Source organism: Piliocolobus tephrosceles, unplaced genomic scaffold, assembly GCF_002776525.5.
Source record: "Piliocolobus tephrosceles isolate RC106 unplaced genomic scaffold, ASM277652v3 unscaffolded_31663, whole genome shotgun sequence".
NCBI lineage: Eukaryota > Metazoa > Chordata > Mammalia > Primates > Cercopithecidae > Piliocolobus > Piliocolobus tephrosceles.
Window position 1 is genome coordinate 1 of NW_022315047.1, and position 2,729 is coordinate 2,729.

At 38.4% G+C, this 2,729-nt stretch overlaps 1 long non-coding RNA gene across 1 annotated transcript; it reads right to left on the minus strand.

Moving 5' to 3' along the window:
- Positions 1 to 72: 72 nt before the first annotated feature.
- LOC113222528 lies at positions 73 to 2,724 on the minus strand. The gene is made up of 3 exons (XR_003308439.1): positions 2,671 to 2,724; positions 365 to 504; positions 73 to 222 (listed from the first exon to the last, which is right to left on the minus strand). It is a non-coding gene; the product is annotated as an uncharacterized LOC113222528 (long non-coding RNA).
- Positions 2,725 to 2,729: the final 5 nt, after the last annotated feature.

Consider the following 2,729-nt stretch of genomic DNA (forward strand, 5'->3'; position numbering starts at 1 on the left):
GAAGGGACCAGGATTTGAAGCAGATCTGTTTATTTCTAAGTGCTTTGCTCACCCATCCTGTTTCCTCCCTAAGTCCAGAGTGAGACTTACCATCTAGGTTTGGGGCTGCATCACATGCCTTGTCATAGATCACGCTGTGGGGCAAAATGCTATAGACCTTGTCAGCTTTGTTGGCAAAGGTCACTAACAGGGTATCACCCACCTCTGCCTTGATGACTGGGCCTGAAAAACATCAAGTAGAAGAGAGAGAAGAGAATGAAAAGAGACAGAAAGAGGTAGAGCAGAAGAGTCACTCTGTGCAGATATATATGCCCCACTAAAACATCTCCCTGGGTTCAATGGATGGGGGATGGTTTTACTGTACCAAGAATTCCAAGATGGGCTTCTGCAGCAGACAGTCTCTTTCTTTTAGTGAAAGTTGCATCAACAAATTCAGTATACCGAACCTTCCAGTATTTTTCTCCTATTCTGTTGTCCCCTTGTGTGAAGTAGAGATCAGAGTCACTGAAAAGACATAGGAACCCGATTGAGGACACTTCTCAACATATCCACCAAATCCTTTAATTATGGAGCTTCATTCTATCACTTTTAGTCCACTCACCCACCCTTCTCCCCAGAAAAGAGAGCAAAGGCTTCAACAGAGTTCCCAGGAATAGTCAACCAGCCCAAAAGTCTTCAGAGGCTGGATGATACTCAAGCTCATTTCTCTCTTAGCCATTGTACTGTCTTCTCCAGAGGTCCAGCAACTGAAGCAGGCACAAGTAAACTCCTTGTTTACCAATATTAAAGTCCCAGAATGGTGTTCTATAGAGTAACAAAGAGCTAACCGGTTTCTCTGCAGAATAAGCATCCCTCTCTCTCTTGCTGATGTTAATATGAATAGTCTCTGCATCTAGTAAGCTCTTTGACATCTGGCATTATTAAGAAATGGAGTGTCTAGTCAATCAAATAGTGTAATTAATGGAGAGCTACCATATAAACCATATCCATGAAATGCCAAATTTCCAAGTCATGAATATGATAATATAAATTCTAATACTGTCTTTATACTACCTTATTTCTGTTAATGGTACCATCACTCCTGCAGCCATGTAGATTTTCTTTTTCTCCTTCATTCCCTTAACTCATTCATCCTTACTTTGTAGAATTTTCTGGCACTCTTCCTTTTCTACTCTCCTTGTGCATCTTTTCTTTTCCTTTCTTCCCACTACCATGACCCCAGTTCATGCCCTAATCACACTGGGTGTGGCCCGTTATATGAACTTCTGAACTGTATCCTCTATCTGATACTGGCTCATTTACTTTTCTTCTCAGCATATACACACACAACTATTAGATTAGTGCAAAAGAAATTAGTTTTAATGGCCAAAACTGCACTTACTTTTTCACTTAATACAATATTAATCTCCAAAATGGTAACTTTAATTGTCATTTACCTGCTCCAAAATCTTCAATTGCTTCCAATTGCCTATCAAATAATGTTCAAAAAGATTAAAGGACCTCTGCAATTGATATCCCGTTTACCCCAATTCTCTATTTCTCTATGCAAATGCCCATTCTTCTAAGCAAATTGTTACTGCAGTCTCATCTGTTCATTCCCCCCATGCCATAGGTGTTTTGCATCAACCCCTGCATCTAAAATTCCCTTCTTCCCTATTCAGTTAGATAAATTCTATCACTCCTCAAGATCTTGCTTAAGTCTCACTCCCTCTATGACTAGCTTAGCTCTCTCTGAACACCCAGATAACTCACTACCAGGACAACTCACCTCATGCTTATTTGTAACTTGTGGTTACTTCTCTACTCCTGTGAATCCAACTTCTCCCTCTGCTTTTTATTGCTTTAGATATCCTTGTATCCCTCATGTCATCTTGCATGTTGTGCTTTCATATATCACATTAAATATTGATTGAATATAGTTTAATCTTTCATATTTCAGAAGGCACTACAAGGCCCCTAAGACAATTTTCAATGCTAATTCTCATTATTCTGTTTATGGAGAAATACTAGTCAACAGAGAATGTTGATATCAGAGTCTTTCACATATGGTTCACACAAATTCTTTAGGCAGGGTTCAAGTGCATCAGTTTGGTGGAATAATTAGTAAATGTATGGATGAATAAATGAATGAATGAATAAAATGTACAATTAAGGAAGCAAATGATGTTTTATTAATCACAAAGAGAATTTTTTAGATGTTCCCTTAAATACAAAAAAGGATTCTTAATATCATACTGTACATTTTCTAATATCTTCACAGACATCTTTGCATATGGTTAAATAGTAGCAAGTCACAGGAGTCCAGATCCATTTAATAAATTGCTAGACTCAATTTTTTAAATAGTATATTCTATGGGAGCGCAGAGATAACTTGATTCATTCAAATCAGGAGTCAAAGGATTTCTAAAAGCACTTTGCACTGGAGTTTGCACATAGTACCTACTCAAGAAATTCTGATCAATGAATGAATGATCTACTGTTTTGATTTAGCCAGTAAGTCACAAAACAGAAAATATTCTACCAGTTCTCAGCAGTGCTTTTGCAGCAGTATGCCATCCATGCAGTATGAGCTCATCAGAGTGGTGGTTGGAATACAAATGAGATCACAAAGAAAGCCTAACACATGCTTCTCTGACCAGAGGCTTAGAAACACCAGCAAAGAGTGCTTACCTGCCAGAGGCATTTAGAGGAAGACCACTGAATTTGTTATAGCCTTGAGGAGCATAATC